This window comes from Pseudorca crassidens, chromosome 16, assembly GCF_039906515.1.
Source record: "Pseudorca crassidens isolate mPseCra1 chromosome 16, mPseCra1.hap1, whole genome shotgun sequence".
In the NCBI taxonomy this organism is placed as follows: Eukaryota; Metazoa; Chordata; class Mammalia; order Artiodactyla; family Delphinidae; genus Pseudorca; species Pseudorca crassidens.
This window is the reverse complement of record NC_090311.1, coordinates 22,574,323-22,601,470: the sequence shown is the minus strand read 5'-3', so window position 1 is coordinate 22,601,470 and position 27,148 is coordinate 22,574,323. Positions and strand designations below refer to the sequence as shown.

The 27,148-nt window shown below is 38.1% G+C and overlaps 1 long non-coding RNA gene across 2 annotated transcripts in view; it reads right to left on the bottom strand.

Annotated features, from left to right (window-relative positions):
- Positions 1 to 26,856, bottom strand: part of LOC137208410 (uncharacterized) — a 438,623-nt gene extending 411,767 nt beyond the window's left edge. For both annotated transcript variants that reach the window (XR_010935623.1, XR_010935624.1), the window contains exon 1: positions 26,636 to 26,856. This is a non-coding gene — a long non-coding RNA (uncharacterized lncRNA). The remainder of the gene's footprint in view (positions 1 to 26,635) is intronic.
- Between the last annotated feature and the right edge of the window lie 292 nt (positions 26,857 to 27,148).

Below are 27,148 nucleotides of genomic sequence, written 5' to 3'. Positions count from 1 at the left end.
TCATCTAACTGGCTTCAAAGTCAAGGCACTTCCTCTGAGCAAACTCTTCCTCTTCTCACTTATGAGTGAGGAATCTGGGAAACCATGTTAAACTAGTAGAGACTATCAAATGAGCCAAAATTACAGTAGTCTATGACAAAGGCAAAGGCCCAAGTAGAGAATGGAGGAGATGAAAAGGGAGCTGCCAAAGCTCAATGAGAGAACAAGGAATATATTTTAAATGATTTGTGACGAAGAGCTAATTGTTATGGATGATAAGACATAATACCACCATTCATAAATAAGTGAAGGAAACAGAGGGAAGCGATAACAGGTACCTATAAAAATTGCAGACAAATTCATGAAGTTAACGGTAGTGATGCCTATCACCACATATCAAATATACTAAAATTAAGACATAGAAAAACAAATGAGTGTAAGTATATAATTGGAATTAGGTCAGGTAGATAAAAAAAACCTAAAACCATCGTACTTTAAGTAAAATAACAGTCTATTACGTTTAAAAACTTATAGTTTGTCAATCCAAGCCTGGTATGTGATTTTGTTTCAAAAAGTTTTCAGGGACCCACATTTCCTCTGGTTTTCTACTCCACTATCATAAAAGAGTGACTTTAATTCTCACAATCCAAGATGGGATTCCAGCAATCTTATGTATATTCCAAGCTGTAAAATGGAAAAACTGAGGAAAACAGATCAGCAATGACTGACATCTCTCTCTCTGTAGAAAGTTCCTAGAAGTTGGTAGATGACCTGCTTACATCCTATTGGCCAGAACTTCATCATATAGCTGCATGGAGGCTAAACATATTTTTCTTTTTTCTAAGAAGCCCTGGGCCTGTCAAAAAGTTCTATTATAAAAACAGGGGAAAAAAAAAAAAGAAAAAAAAAAAAAAAAACAGGGGAAAATGGGGGACCTCCCTGGTGGCACAGTGGTTGAGAGTCTGCCTGCCGATGCAGGGGACACGGGTTCGTGCCCTGGTCCGGGAAGATCCCACATGCTGCAGAGCGGCTGGGCCCGTGAGCCACGGCCGCTGAGCCTGCGCGTCCGGAGCCTGTGCTCCGCAGCGGGAGAGGCCACAACAGTGAGAGGCTCGTGTAGGGCAAAAAAAAAAAAAAAAAAAAAAGGGGGAAAATGGACAAATAGTAGCTTCTGCTAAATATATAAATACTGATAAGAAAATATTGTTTCAAATATCTGTGAAACATGTACTAAAATTGACCACACAGTTTTCAAAAAATAAAACATTAACAGATTTTCTAAAATAGAAATAGAAATGGCATTCTCAAAATAATATTCAATATAATTAAAACTGAATATTGAATGATAGAAAAACAAAATTTCTAATTTTAATAAATAAAAACTAATTGCAATAATGAAAACACAATGTCTCTGAACAGTTAAAGCAGAAATCAATGAAAGAAACATAGCCTTAAATATTTACATTATAAATAGTAAATGAGAAAAATAAACGGTAAAATTTAAAGGAGACAGCTAGAGTGGCTATATTAATATCAGACAAGGTAGGTTTTAGAACAAAGGAAATTAAATGGGACAAAGAGAAACACTGCATAATAATAAAAATGTTGGTTCTCCAAAAAGACAACGTCACCTAATAAGAGTTTCAAAAATTGAAAGAACTGAAGGGAAAAATAGACAAATCTATAATTATAGTTGGGAGACTTCAACACTTCTCTCCCAATAATCAATAGAACTAATAAATAGAAAGTCAGCACACATATGGGACTTCCCTGGTGGTGCAGTGGTTAAGAATCTGCCACCAGTGCAGGGGACGCAGGTTCGATCCCTGGTCAGGAAGATCCCACATGCCGTGGAGCAACTAAGCACGCGAGCCACAACTGCTGAGCCTGCGTGCCACAACTACTGAAGCCCACGCACCTAGAGTCCACAACCACAAGAGAAGCCACTGCAATTAGAAACCCCCACTCACAGCAACTAGAGAAAGCCCGTGTGCAGCAACAAAGACCTAATGCAGCCAAAAATTAAAAAAACGAAAGTCAGCAAACATAGAACTGAGCAACATCAAACAACTGGATCGAATTGGTATTTATGGAACACTCCAACCAATGATGGTAGAATATACATTGTTTCCAACTGCACATGAAACATTCACCAAAATAGACTATATTCTGGTCCATAAAATAAAACTTAACAAGTGTAAAAAACTTGAAATTATACAAAATACATTTTCTGACTATAACAGAATTCATCTAGTCATCAGAAAATAAAAGGAAAATCTGAAAACATTTGCAAATTAAGCAACATACATCTCAAAAACCCATAGGTCAATGAGAAAATCAAGGCATATTAGAAAATAGTTTTAACTGAACAAATAGGAAAGCACAACACATAAAATTTTGTGGGATGCTGCTAAAGCAGTGCACTGGAGAAATTTATAGCAATAAAGTTTATATTTAAATAGAGGTGGGGGAAATGGGGAGGTGTAGGCCAAAGCGTACAAAGTTTTGGTTACACAAGATGAAGGAGTTATAGGGTACTAATGTGCAGCATGGTGACTATAGTTAATAATGTATTGTATAATTGAAATTTGACAAGAGTGTAAATCTTAAGTGTTCTCAACACACACAAAAAAGGCAACTATTTGAGGTGATGGATATGTTAACTAGTTTAATTATGGTGATCATTTCACAGTGTATACATATATCAAAACATCAGGTTGTGCAACTTGAATAAATACAATTTCTATTTGTTAATTATACCCCAGTAAAGCTAGGGGAACCAAAAACTGTTTTTGTTTTTGTGGTACGCGGGCCTTTCACTGTTGTGGCCTCTCCCGCTGCGGAGCACAGGCTCTGGACGCGCAGGCTCAGTGGCCATGGCTCACGGACCTAGCCGCTCCGCAGCATGTGGCCTCTTCCCGGACCGGGGCACAAACCCGTGTCCCCTGCATCGGCAGGCAGACTCTCAACCACTGGGCCACCAGGGAAGCCCCCAAAAACTGTTTTGAAAGAAAAGTCTCAGATTCCACTTTAAGAAATAAGAAAAACAAAAGAGCAAAATAAACCCAAAACAAGCAGAAGAAAATAAATGATAAAGAGTAGAAACTAATCAAATTGAAAATTGAAAAATAATAGAGATTCTTGAAAAAGCCAACAAAATTGGTAAACCTCAAGCAAGACTGACCAAGGGGAAAAAATATATAAAAATTACTCTGGATTGAAAGGGTGACTATTACTACAGACCCTGTAAGTATTAAAACCATAACGAGGGAATACTACAATAACTCTATGTACATATAGTTGACAATTTAGATCCAATGCCTTGAAAATCACAAATTGCCCTCTCAAACACAATAAAATAACCTGAATAGTCCTTTAATTATTAAATATACTGAATTCACAGTTAAAATCCTTCTGAAATAGAAATCTTCAGGCCCAGATTGTTTAACTGGTGAATTCTACCAATCACTAAATAAGAAATTACATCTATTCTACATAAACTCTTCCAGAAAATCTAAAAGGAACAATTCCCTACTCGTATAATGAGGCCATAATTAATGATACTAAAACCAGACAAAACAGGACAAGAAAATAAAAATACAGGAAAATATATTTAATGAAAATAGATGCCAAAGTCCTCAATCAAACATAAGTGAATCAAATTTAGCAACGTATAAAAATAATAATACATGACAACCAAGGAGGTTTTATCCAAAAATGCAAGACTTATTCAACATTTGAAAAATCAATGTAATCCATATTAATGAGTTAAAGGAGAAAAACCACATGACCATGTCAACTGATTCATAAAAAAGCATTCAACAAAATTCAATATCTGCGATAAAAATTTTCAGCAAACTATAAATCAAATTCCTAAAAAAATGAAAAAGGGCATCTGTGCAAAAATGAAACTTATAGCTAACATCATACTTGACTCTTGATGCTTTTTCTTTAGGATCAATATCAAGGCAAGAATGTCTCCTCTCACTATTCCTAATCAACTTCATATTAGAAATTCTAGCTTAACAATAAGTCAAGAAAAATAAATAAAACTATATACAATATAGTATTGTTTAATGTAAATTAACAAAAAAATACAAATTGGAAAGGAAGAAATGTGTCTCTATTCACAGATGACATTATTCCCTACCTAGAAAATCCCAATAAATCTACCAAAAAGAAATTCCTCAAACTAATAAGTAAGATTAGCAAGGTCAGAAGTTGCAAGGTCAACATACAAAATCAATCACATCTCTACATACTATCACTGCATGATTATATACTTATATTTAATAAACGATATCAGTTAAAATAGCTTTAAAATATTTTGTTATATATCTAAGAAAACATATACAGAACTAGTATGCTAAAAACTATAAAATTTTGATAAAATAAAAAAATCAAAGATGATCAAAATAAAAGCATATACTGTGCTCATGGATTTGAAGATTCAACATAGTACAAAATCTCGCCAAATTCTTTAAATAATAGTCCTGTAAACAGTATCAGATGTATGATACTATTTCTCATACTCTTTCTGCCTTTAGTCCAAACTCAAGTCCTGGTCATCCAAAGAAGGCAAGAGAAAACAGAGTCAGCTGGAGTGAAATATTCTAAACTGCATGTGATTACTGACAAATGTGAAATGGTCGGCCTTGGCTGGAGAAGGTCAAGTTAAGAGCTTTGGAAGCAATTGTGAAACAAGAAAATCGATAGTTTTGTGTATTTAATGGCTCCTCTGCAAGCAAAGTCACAGAAGAAAAACAACACCACTTTGTGTGTAGTGTTCTACAGGAGATAAATCCTTTCAAATGATCTGAGTTGGAGGTATATATTATCTGAAAATTGGCAATTTAGCGCAAGCTGATAAATCCTTTCACTTGACCTAAAAACACGTAGAGAAGATGTGATAAAATGGCATCCAATGCACACTTTCTTGACAGGCATATTTTACATGGATGACTGATAGCTTTTTTCATTCCTTCTCTGTAACATCAATTTAATGTACTGTTTCAGATATGGGAAGCAGATTTTTTCTTATTCACAATTCAACCACATTGAAAATCTTAAATGTCAACAAGTTTTGTTGTTGTTTTAATTTGCTAACAGTAGTGCATTTCCAGTGTGGTAGTTCCACACCCAAGTAAAATGTCCATGCACATCCATGCACATTCACTCCAAGACTTAATTTAACATGCAAGTAGAGATCTAAATTATTTATGTAAATAAATACAATTTACAAATCTTATTTAGTCTCCCTTCCCAATATAACTCACATTTACATTCTAACCCTCACTATCTTAACTCAGGCCCTTCATGCTCCTTTCTTATCCTAATACTAGCCCCTTAAGGGGTATTCCTAGTCTATTTTTCCCAACTCCAGGGCAATTTATATACAAATACCAGATTCTTCTTTTTTTAGTTTTTTTCCTCTTAAAACCCTGTTCTATTAACAGTCTTCCTTCTTCAAAATCAATTAATGATTCTCTATTATTTTTTTTAATCCATCATGAACACCAACATCAGCATTTAAATCCTTCTGTAATCTGGTCCATGCCTATCCTATACACACGTATACTCTAAATCCAGCCACATATCACTTCCTGAACATACAGGGCACATTTTCATAAATTTCTACTTATCTATAAAATTCTTTCCCTTCTCCTTTAACCCCTATCTACTTAGATCCTTCCCGTCATTAAGGCAAATTCCAAACGCAGCCTTTGCCTTGAAGCCTTTTCCCTGAAGCCTTTTCCCATCATTTTTGCAGCTAAAGGGGATCTTCTAAGTCTTAGTACTTCCATAATTCTCACCATTTAAGTTTTGTGATAACCACTGGCCAAATACCAAACAGAATCTGAGTCTTGCCGATTTTCTCTATCCCTTAGTAATTACAAAGGGCACAGTCTTCTTTCTAGAATTATAGAGTGCTTAGTCCATACCTGGTACACAGAAAATATTTATTAAAAACATGCTGAATGATGGAATATAAGGTCAGCCATGGTCTAACCCAGATTAAAAGCACGTATGATTTCTTTCCTATAACACCTAAAATACTTACATTTAATAATTATATCTTTGTTTTAACAAATTTTCTCACAGAAAACCCATTTCAAAGTAGCTATCTCTGAGAGAATTAAGTTTGTTATTTTATACTCATAAGACACCTCTCTTTTTGATAAAAATTGAGAGCTAGAGCACTCTAGAGGTGTGTGACCAGAATTGACACAAAGTGAAGGGCAGTCCCTGAATGTCTCCTGACTTCGATACTAATGAGAGGTGTGGTGAACAGTAACATTCCATCCCTCCCTTGTTGTCCCCACTCAGTTTATGTAATGTCTGTTGATTAATCTATGACGGTAGTAGCGGAAGTAAGCCTTAAATTCTAAGGATGGGGGCTTCCCTGGTGACGCAGTGGTTGAGAGTCCACCTGCCGATGCAGGGGACACAGGTTTGTGCCCCGGTCCGGGAAGATCCCATGTGTCATGGAGCGGCTGGGCCCGTGAGCCATGGCCACTGAGCCTGCACGTCCGGAGCCTGTGCTCCGCAACGGGAGAGGCCACAGCAGTGAGAGGTCCGTGTACCGCCAAAAAAAAAAAAAAAAAAAAAAAAAAATTCTAAGGATGGTCCATAAAGGGAGCATCATGTTAAAAATACCATTGAGCCCTTGAAACAAATCATCTTCCCCAGTGATAGTAGGAAATGGAAATTTAAAGAGAGCTAATGTTTACCAAGTTTCACCATGAGTTATGCACTTACATTCAGTATTTTATTTGAGCCCCATGGAAGATAGATATCACCACCCTCCTTGGATAGAGACAATCAGTGAAGTTTATGTACTTCTAAAAACACATGTAGTTATAAAAAGGATGTAACAAGGATTTGAAGCCAGATCTGTTTGATATTATTCCTGTACTCATTTTATTACATCATATTCTTCCAGCAGAGGTTATTTTCCCACAGTAGCTTACTTTAGGCATGACCAAAATTTCACACATTACATAGTTACCCCCTCCTAATCCTAGAGTAGTTGATCATAGTACTCTTTGAGTGCAGATTCTGCATCAGCATCCTTCTCAACACAGTGATCTGAGAGGCCACTAGAAATCAGATTTCCTTCATATAAGTTAAACTTTTTAGACCTTACTAATACTGGCAACTTTTCTAGCAATAATGAAGTGAGCAGTATGACCTCTGAGACTCTTTCTGGCTTAGAGATTCTGTCAACAGTAACAACAATGAGCTAACCAAACAAAAATTCAAACTCTTTAATTCCTAAATGTCAATCTTTAATAGAGACATCTAGAGATATATAGTATTAGAAGCAAAGGTTTTTTTTCCTTACATACACACTTCAAAACTATCAAAAATTCAGCACACTCTAAGTACTGAGCCCTGTCCAGAATTTTAAAACATACTGTCCCTAACAAAATTGAAAAAGTCTGATTACAATGTTTGCCACTCCCTAATTTCCAGATCACCAAAGTTCCTTTGACAGACCATTCTGACCTCAAAAGCATTTCCCTTCTCTCCAGTTTGTCTCTTTGTTTTCTTCCAAATCTGTACAATTGGTTGAAGAAGAGGACCTTCCCCAAAGGAGAACAGTTCTTTGGTCAAAGCTGCATGCTGTCCACTGGAAATTCCCATATAGGTTCTTTAAGTCCATTTGTAAGAACTCAAACTAGCAGCCCATGACAGCCTGTACAGGTCCTGGAAGCAACTATGACCCCATCCCAGAATAGTTGTTTGGCAACTACAGAATATACGGCAACTAAAAATTGAGCCCATTACTTGCCTAATCAGTCTCTCCTTGATCTTTCTGTTCTTTGGCACGTAAATCAGATTTATCAATTCACATTGCTTAAAATCTTTCAATGGATTCCTAGTTCTCTTAGAATATCTAAAATACAGAATGCTTTCCTGGTCTAGCCTCAGCCAACTTCTTCTATCTTATCTGCACCACTATCCCTATTGCTCACACCATCCTCATTTTATTATTAAATCTCTGCTGCCATCCCATTCACTATGTGTCTTCACTTATTCTCTCTGCCTAGAATACTGTTTCATCAGTGCTTCTCATTGCTGTCTTATTCTTCCCTTTTAGGTCTCAGATCAAACGACAGCAGCCCCGCCTGTCAATTACTCTCATCACCCTGCTTAGCACCTTCAGAGACTGTATCATAACATACCTTTTGTGGGTTTTTTTAAACTAGCTTATTGTATTTCTCACACTACCAACATATTGTGTTTCTCTCACAATAGAATTATCTTTCTTCCTTTCATTAAGTCATTAAATATTTATTGAGCACCTATTATGTGTCCGGCACTGCTCTAAGCACTGGCTATATAATAGTGAACATTAAGTTCTTGTTCTCATAAGTTTATGTTTTATTGGAGAAATAAAAAAAATAGAAAAACAAAATGCAATCAATTCTCATTATCACAGTAGTTATGTTTTATAAAGTCACCACTTTACAAACACTGAATTAGGGAATACAGAACCACTGATCCTGAAAGAAATAGAGGTTAGGTACCTGCAAGCCTCTGGTCACAACATTTTCATCAAACAAGTAATACGCAGTGTTGCTTTATGTGTGTTTCTATTTAAAGGCACCTTATTTAACATATATTGCTAATTCATTAACATTGAACTCAGGGCCAACACTTTAACTTACACCTGAACAAAGTTTACCTAATACAGGTATTTCCTCTGTAAAGCATATCACAGCCTTCTCGCACTTAGGAACCCTAAGACCCACTTAAGCTGGTTTACACAGTAAAATCAGTAACAAAAAGAAAATGAGAAAATACATGTCCCTAACAGACTGCAAAAAGGACGTGTACATCACATGAGAGCTGAACAAAGAGGGCAGAGCATCACCTTGGTCGACCTCAGGGAGGAATGTCTGCATCGGGCTTTTTCACCACTTTGCACAAGTCTGTGAATGGCCGTGAAAGTGCTCCAAGCATTGATTCTGGGGTCACAAATACATTTTAGCAAGTAGGAGAATTTACAAATACTGAATGCTGGAATAATGGAGGATCAACTGTAATTACAGATGATTAGAAGTATGAGAAATGCTTAAAAAAAAAAAATTTAAAAAAAGATTTAAAAGCAGAGTACGGAGGGGGAATGTGTTGTTCTTGAGAGCTGGGTCAGGGAAGGCCACTCTGACAAAGTGAAATTTAAAGAGTTAAATAAAATGAAAGAAGAGTTATGCAAGTGTCTGTGGGGGAAGAACATACCAATCAAATGAAGACCAAATGCAAAATCTGGGGGAGAAAAGAATGGAAGGATGTGGACAGCAAACAAAATGTTATGATAGAGTTGGGGGGTGGGGATATGGGCAGGCCATGTAGGTCATTATTAGGGCTTTGATTTTTAACCTAGAATGAGACAGATAATCACTAAAGGGTTTTGAGCAGGACAGTATCAAGATCTAACATTTTTTAAATGTCCCATCTGGCTGCTCTATGGAAAATATAAAGATCAACATTGGAAGCTGAGACCGATTGGTAGTGATTACAATATTCCGGAAAAGGAAACTTGCTGGCTTAGTATAGCATAATAATCGAGATGATACTTAGAAGCCATGGAACCAGGAATATATTTCAGGGTTATCTTTATAGAATACGTTGTAGAGTGGATATAAGTAAATTCGAGAGAGCGAAAGAGAGAGAATAAATAAATTGTTACAGATGACTACAAGCTTTTTAGCAAGATCAACCAGAAGAATGAAGTTAGCATTTTGTGGCTGAAGAAAAGAGGAAGAATTGATTGACAGAGACATTGGTGGTAAGAGAAGAACAAAAGTTCCATTTTAGAGAGTTTGAGGTACCAAATAATCATTCCAGTAAAGCTGTCAATCAGGGTGTTAGATACACGAATCTGAAGTCCAAGGGACAGGTCCAGACTAAAGACATTTTGGGAGTCTATACTTGATATTAAAGCCTTGAGACTGATGAGACTGACTAGGGAGTAACTAGAGGGGGAGATGTGAAGAGATTTGATGTTAGTGGATGTAAGTTTCAAGGGTGCAGGGATCATATCTCTCTTGTTGACCCTTATTAACCTATCACCATTTTCAGTGCCTACTCCAAAATATCCTCAGTAAATAATGTTGAATTATTTTTGAGAATATATTAATATTTTTATACTGATGAAAAGATGTACTTTATTTTGCTTTTTCAAACAATTTTTAATATGTCTTTAGTATGTGTCTATGGAGCCAGAAAGAATAATTTTGCAGTAGCTAAATACTCTGAATTAGTTTTGCTTTTTTATTTTAACAGAGTTCATATTTTTTGGACCTCGCTTATGATTTTTCAGAGAGATATTTTTGTGTAAATCTAGGCTGATAAGGGTAAGAATTGCCTCCAAAACGTCAATCAAAAAGAGGAAGTTCATTCTCCTGTTTGACTTTCCACACCCACACAGAGACTAACAGCTTTCTGAAATACCATGATAATTACTGTTTTTGTTACCAATATTGTGAGCTGGTACAGAGGCAATACTTAAATTCTGTGTTGGTTCATCAGCATTTCATATTTATTTTTCAAAGGTTATCATATCCTCCTAATTGAGCAGCCTTCTCAGGAGAATGAGCCCATCTGATTCATCTTTACAATACAGTCTCAGAGACAACAAAAGGAAAACTAAAAGAGACAAAGGCGGCACATGGCTCTGTTTTCCCTACTGCATTGTCCATATCAGAGATCTAAATTTTCAAACATAAAAGTGTGTGTTGTCTTGAAGATTTTGAACCAAACTGAGATTATAAATCTTCCTGCCCGGGTCTCTGCCTTGGTTGGGCAGCTGGGGACTTTTCAACACAATGCAGACTTTCATCTAATAACTGCATTTTCCATTCAGATCTGACATCACTGAATTACTTCTCCAGACCCACTCGCTTTGAAGAAAGGTCCTCACTCAGTGCCTGAAACTTAGTCGAAAGGTCTACTCGTTTATATATGGCAGTAGCAATGCAGCTTTTTCAGTCGTGTGTAGTTATTGCTGTATTATGTGAAGGCTCACTTATAAGCTCTTACTGAACACTTCTATCTCTAAGTCTTACATCACAATCCTCCTAAAATGTTTGTGGAATCGATGTATTCTCAAACTGCCCATGTCATAGTATCACTTTGACACTTCTGATTTCTCAAAGAGAGAGAGTAGCCTGGTTACCATGCCAATACGTTCTATTTAATCAATCGTCTCTGAAGAGATCACAAGAAGCTAACAATTTGAGATAACTTATTTCAATGAGTTCATGAAATAGCACCTTGACAAAGTCACTTTTCCTGATGGCAGATGGAAGATCTGGGTTAAGAGATCACATTCGGCTTTCTAGATATCAATGTCAGCATCCCAAGACACGAGTACCTCTGAATCACTCACAATGACTGTATTTCTTCATTGATTCTTCAACAAAATCAATTATGCAGCATGTTCATGCTTGGGATGGTATCTCTGCAAGGGCTCTGTCACAGGCATTATTATTTCACACTGAAGGTCTCTCTAATCTGTGGCACTATGATTAGAAAGTGTGCAGCAGAGGTCCCTCACTGTGTACAGGGGATAGAGTGTCAGCTGATCTCAGTTATTAATACATCTTTTATACTCAGCTAAGAACGAGGGCATCCCTTTGACTAGGAAACTGAAATGGAGCTGAAGGACTCCAAGTGCACAATAAAGTTGAAAGTAAATAAATGTTTATGCTCAAATGAGTTAGAGGTATAATGAACAACTGACAGACTTTTAGGTGCAGAAAATAAGCTGTGAGCTGTCTCCCAGGGAAATTTACTCGGAGGGAAAGAATTCCAAGAATGACCTCGTAAAACTGTTCTAAGTCTGAAGCCTAGATTGTATGTACTTATGGTAGCAACAGGCCCTTTTGCTGCGTAAGCTTAACTAATTGTAGGAGTCTTTTTTTTTTTTATGCCTTTTCTGTTGTTGCTTGGTATTTAAAAGAATTCTTTTTGAAAATTCCAGCCTCTCGTGGGTGTGCTAGTAGAAGGATAGCAAAGGGTATAGTGATGGGGAATAAAAATTCAGGGGAGGAAAACCCTGTACCTGCCTGGGTGGCTTGTTACAAATTCATATTCCTGGACCTCCCTCCACCTACTACATCAGAATTCATGGAGGAGAGAACCCAGAAATCATTATTTTTAAAGTGTCCCAAGTGATTGTTCGGTCAACAAAGCTTAATCCTTATGCCCAAGTGGAAGTTAAAACTCAAGAGTGGGCTTCTCTGGTGGCGCAAGGGGCTTCCCTCGTTGTGCAGTGGTTGAGAGTCCACCTGCCGATGCAGGGGACGCGGGTTCGTGTCCCGGTCCGGGAAGATCCCACATGCCGCAGAGCGGCTGGGCCCGTGAGCCATGGCCGCTGAGTCTGTGCGTCCGGAGCCTGTGCTCCGCAATGGGAGAGGCCACAACAGTGAGAGGCCCACGTACCGCAAAAAAAAAAAAAACAAAAAAAAACAACAAATGTTGGTTGAAAACAAACATTCATGCATGAATAAATGCATGGAAATATGATTCTGAGAGGCGCATTGAACTAAGCAAGCCTGAAGCTGCAATTTCAGCAACTAGTTTCACTTTGTAGTTGACACTTAAAGACATAGACTCATCTGGTAAACAGTTCAGGTTATCTGAGTTGTACAACCTTGAGAAAATAAAAAATCTAATAGTTATCTTGCCACAGCATCTATTTCCCAAAGCAACTAAAGGGAGAAACCAAACCCATTATTCTTTGCTCTGGTTCAAAGGTAACTAATGCCTTGAGTGTTTCACCAACAACTGATAGATGTTTTTACACTAAAATGGGCTTCCTATTTGCTATGCAATGTGCAGGTTGGAAAATACAATTAACCAACTAAAAACTAGAGCACAATAAAAGAAGAACCCAAGGAACCAGGGAAAGAGAATTATCATTCTTCCACAGGATTCCTGTGCTCTTAGAGTATGGTGTCTTGCCAAGATAGAGAGAATTTTCCCATCAAAGTGAAGCAGATGTCATAGCCACACCCATATCTACTGCAGCAGCACATTTAACTCTACACAGCATAGAAATTTAAGAAAAAGAAGTATTTTCCCCAGTGTTAAGGAGTTTTGTTTGCTTTTACAGGTCATGGTGTTCGATGGTACTATGAGAGCAAGTTTTCTATGGAGGGCAACTTTCTCAACTCATTTCCAATAGATGGCCTCAGAATCACCAGCTCAACCAATGATGAGCTCTATCTAGTTGCTTTCCCAAAAATCACCAATTAAGGGTAGCCTTGTGTTGGTCTAGGTACAGCAGAAGAAAACAAAACAGGTTTCCTAGCACCAGTCTGCTGAAACTAAGTGGGATATAGATTGACTCACAGTCGCTCCTTGAATAAATCCATATATAAAGGGTGTCTGGGCTTCCCTGATGGTGCAGTGGTTGAGAGTCCGCCTGCCGATGCAGGGGACACGGGTTCGTGCCCCAGTCTGGGAAGATCCCACATGCCGCGGAGCGGCTGGGCCCGTAAGCCATGGCCGCAGAGCCTGTGCTCCGCGACGGAAGAGGCCACAACAGTGAGAGGCCCGCGTACCGCAAAAAAAAAAAAAAAAAGGGTCAAGATGAGAACAGCCTAAGGTAGCCACCTGGTGAAGGATTGCCCTTTTAAGACTAATTTTTCTGCTCTAATTTGACACTAGAAAAAAAAACAGAACTTTATCCAGTGCATAAATTAAACACTTTCAAACTATCCATAATGATTCTGGTTTTGCTAGATGGTTTCTTAATGGCAACAAACCAAGTCTTTAGAGAATCTGCCTTAACATTCTAGTTTAGAGGACAAAAAAAATCACTTGTAAACTTCTAGCTCTAACGCACGCGTTCCTCTTCTGGGATTTCCCCCTTAAATTGAAAACTTCTACCCAAACATGGATTGGGATCACAGCTCCACATAGGAGACTTCTGTCAACCATGGAGACAGGAAACCTCTTGTTAGTGGAGAATCTCAGGAGCACCTAGAGACCCAATTCTCTAATATCTTTCTAACCTCATAGCATGAAAATGGGTGCTCTTGTAGAACTGGATTCAACCCACCATGGATCAAAACTATATATTTTTTAATTTTCCAGAAAATTCCCCCGAACAAAACTATTTACATAGCATTTACATTGTATTAGGTATTCTAAGTGATCTAGACGGTATTAAAGTATGTGCAAAGATGTGCAGAGGTTATGTGCCAATACTATGCCATTTTATGTATGGGACTTGAGCACACCTGGATTTTGGCATCCACAGGGGGTCCTGAGACCAATCCTCTGTGGATATTGAAGGGCAACTATGATAATAACCATGATGCTCTGGAGGGCCAGGTGCAACATTAACATATGCATATGTGTATATCTCATTTAATATTCTCTACCTACAGGACAGGAGCTATTCTCACCCTCATTTTTTTTCTTTTAATTTTGTTTTTAATTTTAAAATATATGAAAATGATAAAATTTCAAATAGAATAAAGAGGACTATGGTAAAATGTGACCCTTCCGGTTTATGGTATCTCAGATGACTTCCATAGAGGAAACATTATAACCAATTTCTTCATCATTCTTGCAGAAATAATCTACATAGATAAAAATATTCAATAAAATGCATTATTTTTCATGCAAATGAACAGATACTGTGAACTATCTTCTACAGTTTTTTATACTTACCCGTTGATATTGGACCTCCTGCCTTATTGGCACATGAAGCTCTACTAGATTCTTTTTAACAACATCATAGGTTAGATGTACCACAATTTATTTAATCGTCTCATCTCGATGGATGACAGCACAGTAATACAGTAATAAAAACAATGTGTTTTGCATATTAGATAATTTAACCTCCATAAGAACTCAAGGAGATAGGTGCTATTATTAATTTCATTGTGTAGATGAGGAAGCAGAGTCTTAAGAGAGGTTAATAATTTGTCCAAAGTCATAGAGCTAGTGTATAGAAACTGGGTCCTGAATCCCAATGCCTGTCTAGTCTTTCATTTTTCTATTTATTTTCTCTGTCTGTCCCCTTCTTACTTGCTCGTTTCATCACTTCTCCCCACTCCCCCCTCTACACACACATATCCTACTTATTTTCTCTTCCTTCTCCCTTTTACAATTGGTCAGGTGCACGGACAGAGCCCTGTTAAGTCCAGAGTGAGTGGGCTCACAAACCTCAAAGCAAGAGCCCCTCCTTGAGAAGTAACTGCACTGATAAAGGTTCCATCACACCTTTCTGAGAAATTCTGCTCAAATGCCTTATTCACAGTAGAAGAAAGAGTCACCACTTATACAGGGCTGGTCTCCGAACTCACTCCTCTTTCTTTCTCCTCCTCTTCTCCCCTTTTTCCTATTCTCTTTTTCTTCTTGTTGTAACTCTCTTTAGTTATGGTCACTCCTATATAATTAGTAGATACTTTTAATTCAGGAGAAATAAAAATATACACCCACCATGTAAGTAGACATTTTTCTTAACGTTATATGCTCAATTTCCCCTTCCTCCATAATCAAATCATTAAGTTGTTTTGGTTTTCGTATTTGAGTTTTACTTGTTGATTAGTTTGCATTTTCTGAAGATGCCATGCCTAGTGTGTTCATCTCTGAAGCCCCTGCTCTTCTCTGCTGGCCTGCCATGTCACTGTTCCAACCCTACATTGGACTGGTCAATAGTGGTTCCATTCTTCCAGAATTGCTCTGCCTATACTTTTAGTTATGAGGTATCTGCCATCACATATTGCACAGAACTTCTGGTTTTCCAGCCCTTGACTCATAGAACAAGGCCCACTCAAATAAACAATGTTGGACAAGGCAGAATCTGAGTCGAAAGCCAGGACTGTGACAAAACAGTGTTAACAACAATAAGAAAACCTAGTAATTGTAGAGAATTTACTATGTACCAGGGAGTTTATGTGTATGGGTCAGTTTGCTAGGGTTGTTGTAACAAAATGCCACAAACTAGATGGTTAAACAACATAAACATACTATCTCACAGTTCTGGAGAGTAAGATCAAGTCTAAGGTCAAGTCTAAGGTCAAGGTGTCAGCAAGGTTTGTTCCCTCTGAGGGAGAATCTGTTTCTTTCCTCTCCCTTAGCTTCTAGTGGTTTGAGAGGAACCTTCAGTGTTCCTTGGCTTGAAGACACTTCACCCCAATCTCCGCCTGCATTCATAGGTTGTTCTCCCTTGTGTGTCTGTCTCTGTGTCCAAATCTCCCCCTTTCTATAGGACACTAGTCATAGTAGATTAAGGGCCACCCTAATGAACTCATTTGGACTTGATTACCTCCGTAAAAACTCCATTTCCAAATAAGGTCATATTCTAAGGTGATACATTCTGAGAAGGTTAAGGCTTCAATATATCTTTTGGGGGGAGGGTGGGTGGCACAATTCAACTCATCATAGCATATTATGTCATTTAGTTCTCAGTACTATTAGAGAAGCAGGTGTATTCTCATCCACACTTTTAAAACAAATCAAGGCTTAGAGACATCAAGTCATTTACAAAAGGTCACACAGACAGAACATGGCAGGGCTCAGGTTTAACCCTGGGCATCTGACTCCATATTCTAAAGTCCCTAACCATCATGCTCTACTGTCTTTATATAGAACAGGTTCCTTTAAGCTATAGACTGGGCTGTGCTGGTAGACATCATTAGTGCATACTATGATGTCTCTACACCAATTCCATGAAGCTTCAGCTAAGGTAAATACCACCCATTAATATTATCCTTTTGTTTCCGAGATGAGATTGTGAGTGATTACTGCAAAAAGCGGGTTAGCTCTTATCTACTGCAACAGGAGGAAAAATTACGTCTTGTTCCCTCAACAGCAAACTGAGTTGAAGGGCAAAATGCTCAACCACTTGATACCATTACATGGTAATTATGTGCCATCTCTGATATGAGTGTGTCTAACAAAAAGCCTCTTGTCAAACTTCTAAAGGCCAAGGTCCTAAACATAACACCCAAAGTTTTGCTTCTTTCTCTAGACTCATTTCCAGCATCACTTAATATTTATTATCTCCAAAAATATCACTTTGTCAGAAATGACTTTCCCCTATACTGTTTTCCCCCTGTTCTAGATAAAGGCTGTTCATCATTTCAGTATCACCTGTAACGTTATCTCCTTTATTTTTTTTTTGTAATTGTAGTTGATTTACAGAATTGTGTTAGTTTTAGGTGTACAGCATAGTGATTCAGTATTTTTGCAGATTATCCTCCATTATAGGTTATTACAAGATAATGGGTATAATTCCCTGTGCAATGTATCCTCATCACATATCTATTTTATATAGAGTAGCTTGTATCTGTTCATCTTCATACCCCTAATTTGCCCCTCCCCTCAGTCCTTCTCCCCTTTGGTAACCACAAGTTTGTTTTCTCTATCTGTGAGTCTGTTTCTGTTCTGCATATACATTCTTTTTTTTTTTTTTTTAGATTCCACATAATTTGTATCATACAGTATTTGTCTTTCTCTGTCTGACTTATTTCACTAAGCATAGTATTCTCTAGGCCCATCCATGTTGCTGCAAGTAGCAGTACTTCAGTGTTATGGCTGAGTAATATTCCACAGTATATATATACCACATCTTCTTAATCCAACCACATGTTGATAGGCACCTGGACTGCTTCCCTTTCTTGGCTATTATAAATAGTGCTTCCAAAAAATGCATGCACCCCAATGTTATCTCCTTTAGAATGTAATTCCTGACCCTCCCCACATCCCTAAAGTTAGGCTACATGTCCTTCCTCAAGGCCTCCTATAAGCACTTCTCACAGTTTACTGATCAGTCTCAGGTATCTGTTGCATGTCTGTGTCTTTTACTTGACCGAGAGCATACTGAGGGCAGCTTCCGTGTCCTGGACCTTGGGACCAGACATTCTATAGCTGGCAGAAGGTCACTACTAAATAAATGTTATAATGACTAGACTGGCCTTAAGTTCCTATTGACCTCAGCAGCTCTAAATATTTAAGAATTTATTTTCAAAAGGGTAAATAATATTGCAAGTAGTGAGAGATCTGTATGTAGAAAACTGTAAGACATTGATTAAAGAAATTGAAGAACACAAGATAAATGGAAAGATAACACCTGTGCATGGACTGGAAAAAATAATGTTGTTAAAATGTCCATACTACCTAATGCGATCTACAGATTAAATGCACTCCCTATTGAAATTCCAATGATATTTTTCACAGAAAAAGACAATCCTAAAATTTGTATGGAACCACAAAAGACCCCTGGTAGCCAAAGCACTCTTGAGGCAGAAGAACAAAACTGGAGGCATCACATCTCTTAATTTCAAACTGTGCAAGAAAGTGACAGTAATCAAAACAGTATGGTATTTGAATAAAAACAGACACACAGACCAATGGAACAGAACAGAGGGCCCAGAAATAGACCCACACATACACAGTCAACTAATCTTTGACAAAGGTGCCAGAAATATACAATTAGGAAAGGAGAGTCTCTTCAATAAATGGTGCTGGGAAAACTGGAAATCCATATGCAAAAAAATAAAAGTGGGCCCCTACCTTATACCACTTACAAAAATTAATTTGAAATAGATTAAATACTTAAATATAAGACTTGAAACTAAAACTCTTAAAAGAAAACACAGGGAAAAACTCATTGGCATTGATCTTAGAGATGATTTTTTTTGGATATGATACCACAAGAGAAAAAAATCAAAATAAATAAGTGGGACTACATCAAACTAAAAAGCTTCTGTACAGCAAAGGAAACAATTAACAAAATGAAAGACAACCTACGGAATAGGAGAAAGTATTTGCAAACAAAATATTTGATAAATATCCAAAATATATTAAAAACTCATACAACTCAAACAAAAACACAAATAGTACAATTTTTAAAATGGACCAAGGACTTGAATTAAACTTTTCCAAAGATGATATACAAATGATCAAGAGGTACATTAAAAGGTGTTCAATATGACTAACCATCAGGGAAATGCAAAACTATAGCAAGATATCACCTCAAACTTTTTAAGATGGCATTTATTAAAAAAAAAAGACAACTGGTAGAAAGTGTTGGTGAGGATGTGGAGAAAAGGGAACCCTTGTGCACTGTTTGATGGGAATGGAAATTGGTACAGCCATTAGGGAAAACAGTATGGAGATTCCTCAAAGAAATTAAAAATAAAACTAATATGTGATCCAGTCATTTCACTTCTGGGTATATATCTAAGGAATTTATTAAAATAAATTTCAAAATTTATTTGAAAACAAATAACCAATGAGATCAATAGTTCCCGCAACCCTGGTAATTAAAAATCAAGGGGGAGCGCTGGATACATGGAAGGAAGGGGGAACCCCCCCTTCTGCCTCTCCCAGGGCCACCCAGTATGTGGCACAGGTTTAGCAAGAGGCTGGGGCGGGCAGCGACCTCAGGCAGAGAATGTGGACAGGCCTGGAGAAAATCTAACCATGGGGAAAAAGGGAACAAGAAGGGGGAGGGAGGGGAAACTTGAAGAGATATCTGTACTCTCACGTCCACTGCAACATTATTCACAACAGCCAAGATGTGGAAACAATCTACATGTCCAATAGATGAATGCATAAAGAAGATGTGGTATACATATAATGGAGTATTTTTCAGTCAGTAGAAAGAAATCCTGCCCTTTGCAACAACATGGATGAATCTGTAAGACACTGTACTAAGTGAAATAAGCCAGACAGAGAATAATACTGTATGATCTCACTTATACGTGGAATCTAAAAAAGGGGGAAAAGAATCCAACTTGTAGAAACAATAGAATGGTGGTTACCAGGAGCTGAGGAGTGGAAGAAATGGAGAGACGCTGGTCAAAGGGTACAAGCCTTCAGTTTTAACATGAAGAATTTCTGGGGCGCAACTGTACAACATGGTGACTGTAGTCAATGTCGTACTGAATACTTTACATTTTCTAAAACAGTAGAACTTAAGCATTCTCACCACACACACACACACAACTGTGTGAGGTGATGAATGATTTAATTAACCTGATTGTAGTAATCCTTTCACCATGTATATGTATATTAAGTCATCCCTCACTTTGTACGCCTTAAATATATAAAATTTTATTCATCAATTTTATCTCAATAAAGTTTGAGGGATAAAAAAGACAGAAATGGGAGGTGACCTGGCTCCAGTTAGAGATTTTGTAAAGGCAAACTCAGTAACAAGAAAAAATGGGAGATATGCCAGGGGGGATACTTTATGCCAGCTTATCTCAAACCTCATTGTGCATAAAATTCAGATTCATTTAGTAGCTCTTACATGGGACAAAGAAACTTGCCATTTCAATCAGCATCAGGAGTGATTCTTACGAACACCAAAATCTGGGAATTTCTGTAGGTCTTACAATAGAATCAGCAACATTTTTCAGAAAAAAGCTATACAACTACAAGCCATTTTTTTTTACCCCTTTTCAAAGCATAATATTATAATTTAAAACAAGAGTAAATTTCTTAGTCATTCTATCTGCATGATTTGCTCCTTGTTACACATCTTCACTTTTCTTCGTGCAAAGCTTGGTTAAGTCATTTCTCCTACCTCTAATTCGATACAAAACCCTTCCTAAAAATCTAAGTTTCGTTACTTAATTACATGTCATGAGGGCTCTGATTGAGAAATTCAAAGACATTTATTAAGTCTTCTTGAGATAAAGAGCTGCAGCTGAAGACATGAAGTTTGTGAAAAATCAGGTAATTGATGTCAGCTGATACCTCCCATTTCTAAATAGCTGTGTAAAAGTAGCTTTCTTGATGATGACTATAGTCAGAATTGTTTTTACGTAAATTTACTCTTGGCCTCAATAGAAAAGAACTGGAAGTAAAAATATAAGAGCATTTGTTCAAATAGTACCATCTCAAAAAAAGAAATCTGACCTTCTGTTGGCCAAACTACCCAAGTTTTCATACCTCAACTACCCTACAAATTCTCTATCTTGAAAATGTACTAAAATAATCAAATCTATTCCCTGGATGAAAGATACTGCCATAAAAAGAAAGTGCTGTGAAAACTCACAGGCCCCAAAGGGCTATCCCGTCTCCCGTGGTTTACTAGTTTTATCATGTTAACAAATCACTTAGTACTTATTCCAGATCAGTGATATTATCTGGAAGGAATTTCACATCCAGAGAATTGAAGAGAATTAAGGAGCTATAGCAACCTCTCTAGCTAGATGTCCAAAGTAACATGAGTAATCTTTCAGGAACTGAAAATGTCTTTAGGAATAAATATAACCCTGATGAAAGATGAAAGTCTATCCAAGAACACGCTGGCTCCACACCCAAAGGCTTCACAACTACTTCAAGAACTTTTGCCAACTCTATGCAGCAAGCTGGCTCTTCTCACTCTCAAGAGGTATATTTATCTCTTGATAGAGAATGCTGGAGAACCCTCCAGGGTGGACTTGTGGACTCCTACCCACTTAAGACTGAAATGTCATCAAGACTGCTAAAACTTATATCTTGATGATTTAAGTAGTTCTAAAGTGAATGTTACCTATACAAAGAAATCAAAGAGAAAAATATGACTTAGCTGAATATAGCAAGCAAAGGGACTTCTTAGTAATAAACTAAATTGAAAGAGCTGTTTAATGATACTGAGTATTTATTATGTTCCAGGGACTATTCTTTGTATGTATTAACTCTTAGCCCTCATAACTACTCTAGGAAGTGGCATTATCAGAAGTCTCCTTTTGCTCCAAAATGGAGAGGGGTTCATACTACCAGTAGCAGCACTACTGGAATTCAACCCTGGGTAGCCTGGCTTTAAAGTCCAAATACCTAACTTCTGTGTTTACTGCCTCTACCTACCTCTGATGGGTGCCCCCTCTCTCCATCTCCTTCACAGTAAATAATAATAATAATGAAAAAATAGGCTTTATAATAAGAGTTTTGATAGAAGTTGCAGACTCTAAATTTAAAGGACGCTGAATGAATTGAGTTAGGAATAAAAAAATCACACACACACACACCCTCCTGTGCCAAAGTCAACGCGAGCTATTTTGAGCTTTCAAATCATTTTCGTTCTTGAAGCTTTCCCTCGCCTCCTATCTTCAGAGCAGTATTTGTAGTTCTGAGTTTTGACAGAAACCCAATGAGCCGAAATCCTGTTGGAGCAGCTGGTCTCGAGGCATTTCTAAAGCGACTCAATCCATGAGACGCTGAACACACCCTATTCATAAGTGGTGAAAATGGAGGCTGTTGGTTGTTTAAAATCAGTGAGTTTGTTAGAATATAGCAGCGTGATACATGTGGACGACATTTTTCTAGGCTTTTAAATTTGTTTCCCTGAATTAAAATTCACCCAGAGGGCATCCCAAATACAAAGAGTAGCTAGTGAATTTTTAATACAATAAATACAACACACAAAAAATAGTGACTATGTGTCATAATCATCCTGTGAGCCAAAAGAGTACTCACACTCTATTTTTCAGATCTTCACCGATGGCTGCATTTATAAAACTGTAACTGTCTCCTTTGAAAATCTAGTATGGGCGCTTTAACTATAGAGTTGAAAGGTTTTTCTGGCCATTCTGATAGTGGGTAAATGAAATCCCAAGCTTACTGATACTGCAACAGTTTTTCAAATTATCATCTTAAGATATCTTAAATTCATGTGACTATTTTATAATTATTTGAATGAACTTAACTTTTTTCCATTGTAGTCCTTTCGTGAATTCCTTGCTCACTAACATTAAAGTGCTATTAAATTCATGTTTAGCCTACTATTTGTAGCAAACATTTCTTCCTACATACCAGATTTTCTCAGAATTAAAAACTTCAGCATTGCATCTTGGTTTAGGTGTTCTGACGGAGATTCCAGATTTAAAGGCATATGAACCTTTCCCTACAATATATTTGGGTAGAGCAAATCAGAATTTTAAAGCTTAAAAAAACAGGAAAACATTCGGTTCAGAGGTTTCCAAACCTGTATCAGTGGGATTCTGGTTTTTGTGGAGTGGCCTCAAGTACAAAGCCAACTTCCCAAGGAATGCAGAATAAAATTATGGGAAGAACCTGAATCTTTAATGATGTCTTGGAACCTGCCCTAGGACCATCCTATCTCTGCATTTCTTGTCCATTTTGAATTGTGTCTTCTGTGATCCCATCAAAAGCATCTTAATTAATATTCTCTCTAAACCTACACTGTCCATTATGGTAGCCACAACACCTAGATGTGAATAAAATGTATTGGCCAAAGCTGAAGACCTACTTTACCCTAAACCAAGAGCTTCACTTTTCCCTGACGTGCAGCAGCACAACCAAACACATGCACGTGTAGGCGTGTCTACACACACACACACACACACACCACAAATTCGACCCCCTTACTCCTTGCCTTCAACAAAGAATTAGGTAAACTTATAAAGGGAAAGAGCCTATCATCTGAGTTCTAAACCTCAATATAAGGCCTGCCAAATTTAAAAAGAATAAATAAGTTGAAGAAATGTAAATATTTCCCCAAACATGTGTTAGGCTGATAAAAGGATTGGTTATTAGTTCTCTTAACTTACACCTTGAGATCAATGCTATACTGTAATCTGGTTGTCCTTTCTTTTCCCTTCATCTGTAATATGTGGTTTCTTTTTGTGGTGTTTCAACATAAATCTGGTGGAAGCAAGTGCTTTACATATGCATTCTCTACTGACTTTATGTCCAAGAACACATTATCTCCTGACTCCTCAGTGAAGCCTTAGAAGTTTAGCGGAAGTATAGCTGCTTTGCAATTATATTTTAACCAGTATTTATATCAAATCATCTGGTTCAGCTTTGCATCAATAAATGGCACGTCTTTTTATGACAATTTCCAATTTACACTATTCGTTCAGGTGAAAGCGATCTTCAGAAAGATTAATTAGTTCTCTAAGTGTGTGCTAAACTACATTTTACTCCAATTAAGCATGTGAGAAGCTCATGCTAAGAGCTCTTGTTTCTGGTCAAAGTACAATTCAATGAATTGGTTGAAATTGCACAAACCTAAAAGTTTTATTATTCGCTGTTTTGAGTTACGCACACTCATTCTACTCTGGCCCCTTTGCTGAGAACTCCATACCCAGAGCCTTTCTCTTTGAAACAACGACAGTGATCAAGATCCTGCTTGATTCAATCCCTGACATGTGATTTGAATAATACCAATTATGGTCCTACTGTGCTTTAGTTATCAAAGAGTTTTTCTCTATACTTCCTCATTTTCAAATTGGACCTGAGAAGTATGTCATTAAGAACTGACAGGACTTTTTTCCTCTGCTTTTAGTTCTCTACAAATGCAGAATGTTATTCTCTGGACCTGTGCTGAAATGGTCCCATGGCCTAGGCTTTCAGATTTTCTGCCTCTTCCATCCTACTGACTCTTTAAGCACATTCTATGGTCTTCTTGGAGAGACTGGGAAGGCAGATGATCAGTTCATACATTTTTGGTAAGACAAAATCCAACTCAGAATGTCCTTAACAATTAAGCAAAATAAGTCCTAAGAAATTCCAAGGTAGAGCAACTCCAAAATGGTTCATTCATCAGCTCAAGAACCTCAAGGACACATGTACCATTCCTCTTTTCCCTTAGCCATTTTCCACTTGATGGTTTTGCCCTGAGGGCCACCAAATGGCTTCCACAATTCTAAAGCTAATTTTCAGATATAAAAATTTCCAACAGAAGAAGAGAGACAATTTCTTCCTTTTGTCTCTTATTACAAGTAGTACAAGCTTTCCCAGAAGTGTCTTTGGCCAGAATTGTATCACACACCTATTCCCAAACCACTCACAGGGAGAGAAGAATGAGATTCCTGGGACTGGCTTCCTGAGACATATGGCCATGCTTTAGAGAGTGGGTAACACAAACAGAAGCACGGTTTTGTTAGAATCTACTAGATAGGCAACTGGCCATGTCTGTATGTCTGCTGCAGTCTGGGGGAATAAAGTTGGGTACTGTGCTTTCACTCAACAGCACAGAATTCATGTTTGATTGCAAACCCCAGTGAAAAACAACACCAGAGATTCATATAGACAATTCTACGATAAAAATATATGTTCACATTAGGCACAAATAAGAATCTGGATATTTTCCCCACTACATTCAGTACCAAAGCTCTTCAATTTTTACTTTTGTTCAGAAGCATTTTGTTCAGGAACATGTTTGAGGGTGGGTGGGTGGTACTTCAGAGCTTTGTACAATTGGGAAGGGGACTTGAGTGCTTTCTCATTGGTCAGTAGTAGTCAATTAAGAATCACTTTGTTTTTTTCTTCTCTTTACATCAGAAACATTTGACAAACATTAACCTGTGACATGTCAGAAACATGACACTCCATTTTGAAAATGTTCTTTTCTGGGAAGGATTACTAGTTCTCTCAGACAGCTAAGACAAGGCTTTTTAGGAAAACCTCTGTCCCCTAAAAATCCAAGGAAAAGCAATCTTTAATTTCTGTTTCCTCACCGTTGCCTGAATTACCTAGGTATTTTTGAAACCAAAAGACATTTCCTTATTAGCAACTCTCAGATGGAAATATTTAGTATTTCTGCAAATGAAGGGCACAATTAAAAACACAGCTACGGGGCTTCCCTGGTGACACAGTGGTTGAGAGTCCACCTGCCGATGCAGGGGACACGGGTTTGTGCCCCGGTCCGGGAGGATCCCGCACGCCGCGGAGCGGCTGCGCCCGTGAGCCATGGCCGCTGGGCCTGCGCGTCCGGAGCACAAAACACAGCTGCGTATGTTTTTCAGAGTCTTGAGGTCATAATGCAGATGAGATTTTTCTCCATCTGTTAGAAGAAACTGGTTTCTGGTAAACTCCTAATGTCTGCCAGAGATATGAATTAACTAATCTTTCTTCAGGTTACATCACTGTCCATCACTTCCTTCCTGCAATTCTCTCACATTCACATTTGGTGGCAGCAGAATTTCCTTACATCTCCTCTATGATTGGGACCACTGACCCTCCAACTGTGAATGAGAGCGTCAAGTCGGTGACCTTTTGACATCACAGGGCCAATAACTCCACCCTCAGAACATGTAACTCCATCATTTTTTGAACATGCAACCCTTGAAGAAGCATGTAGCTTAGTTGCACCTGAGCAGAATGCCAATTATCTCAATTTTCTTAACTCCAATGACTTTTCCCCATGCCCCAGACCACCCTGCCTCTTCATCCCAATAATATCCCTAAACCCTGTCTTTGTGGAGGCAGATTTGAGATTTGTTCTCCCATCCCCTCGATTGGCTGCTGTTGTGAATAAACTTTTTCTCTGCTGCCAACCTGAGTCTCAGCACACACTTGCCTACACTTCAACGGAGCATTCAGTTCACTTACGCAAAGGAACCTGGTTCACCAACAGCAACAGAAATTAAAGACACCACCCCATTTACACACCGCCTTCTCTTCCCAGCATTTTCCACTTTCTGAACTGGGATACCGTTTTGTTCCCGGTCTTAGTCTTTCCATAGTGATGCCACTGGTTAGCGATGCCTGGGGCCACTCACCTGGGCCCAAGGCAAGTGAGCCCCCGCAAACATTTCCCTTTTTGGAGCTCAAGTTCTAGCTTGACCAGCCCTTGTGGTTCTTATTATAATGTCAAGACATACCTCAGCCACAAAACCATCAAGAAACTGAAAAAAAAAAAAAAAAAAAATGTATTACTCACAGCCCTGGAGGGTACACGGCACGCCTGGGGCCACACGGCAAGGTCCGGGGAGACGAAGTTAGTGCGCAGGCCTGGGGTTCTGCCTTTATCGGGGTCCAGGGTAGGGTGTCTAGGGTTTCATAGGATCACTCTTTCTTCAGAATTTAAAACTTAAGAGCGAGAAAGGAAAAACTAGCGAACAGTCAGCTACTAAGTCAACCAGAGAGCACTTAAAAAAAAAAAAAAAAAAGGAACTTCCGGGGTGGGGCGGCTTGGCTCCTTATATAGCCCTGTGTCTGGCAACGTGTTGATTTGAAACAGCTGTCTTTGAAGAGGATGGCGCAGCAATCAGAAGCTTAATGTCAGGCACTTGAGTTACCGTGAAAAACAACTACAGGTGCTGAAACTACAGGTCCTTTCTCGATCCTTCCCTCGCCTCTCCATGATCTGCTCAAAGCCTACCTTTCCTTTAAGGATATTGCTGTCACTTTCCGAAAGTCTTTGTAAACCTGAGGCCTCTCACCTCCACTGTGA